The sequence below is a fragment of the Trichosurus vulpecula genome, chromosome 2 (genome assembly GCF_011100635.1).
Source record: "Trichosurus vulpecula isolate mTriVul1 chromosome 2, mTriVul1.pri, whole genome shotgun sequence".
Taxonomy (NCBI): domain Eukaryota; kingdom Metazoa; phylum Chordata; class Mammalia; order Diprotodontia; family Phalangeridae; genus Trichosurus; species Trichosurus vulpecula.
This window is the reverse complement of record NC_050574.1, coordinates 236,753,950-236,754,863: the sequence shown is the minus strand read 5'-3', so window position 1 is coordinate 236,754,863 and position 914 is coordinate 236,753,950. Positions and strand designations below refer to the sequence as shown.

At 37.3% G+C, this 914-nt stretch overlaps 1 non-coding gene across 1 annotated transcript; it reads left to right on the top strand.

Annotated features, from left to right (window-relative positions):
• Positions 1–598: 598 nt before the first annotated feature.
• Positions 599–700, top strand: LOC118840514. The gene has a single exon (XR_005009702.1). It is a non-coding gene; the product is annotated as a U6 spliceosomal RNA (small nuclear RNA).
• Positions 701–914: the final 214 nt, after the last annotated feature.

Genomic DNA, 914 nt, shown 5'->3' with positions numbered 1-914 from the left:
TCCCTGTCAGACCTCATAAAGTACTTATGGAACTCTTGAATGTATTTATCATGTTATATATTCTAGTTGTTTGTGGTCAGTCATTTCAGTCACGTACAGCTCTCTATGGCCCCATTTGGGATTTTCTTGGAAAAGATACTGGAATGGTTTGCTGTTTCCTTCTCCAGCTCAATTTACAAATGAGAAAATGGAGGCAAACACAGTTGAGTGACTTTCCCAGGGTCACATAGTGAGTAAGTATCTGAGGCTGGATTTGAACTCAGGTCTTCCTGATTCCTGATTTCCTGACTCCAAGTCTGGGTGCCATCAGCTGCCCCATATATTACAGTTAGTCATGTTTATTTCTTATCCTTCTTCTAGACTGTAAACTCCATGAGGACAAAGATTGTCTTAGCTAAACACTGAAGTAACCCAGATGCTTTTATAGCATTTGCCTGGAAATGTTTGCATTGGCTGTTTTATTCTATTGAATAAAAGGCAGAGGTATTTGAATTCATACAGTAGAAAATAGAGAGCAACTGACATATTTTGAACAAAAGAGTGACACGTCCAGCTAGATTTATGCATTAAAAAGATGATTCTTGTGCCACCTTGGAATGCCCTCTACTGCAGCACATATAATAAAACAGAAATGATATAGAAATTAACATGGCCCCAATACAAGGATGACATACATATTTGTGAAGCATTCCATATATTTGTTTCATTACAAGGGAAGGATTTTTTTGGCGGGGGAGGCATATGTGGGGAAATTACTGTTGTATGAAAAGCAAATACAGCACCAAATTGAATACAGTGTTCCATATATGGTCTCATTTGTGCAAGTTACAGTGGGGCTATTCCTTTTTGTTTTTTGTTTTCTCATTTTAAAAATACTTTACTTGCCTTTTGTTTTTCCATACGGCCCATCATTT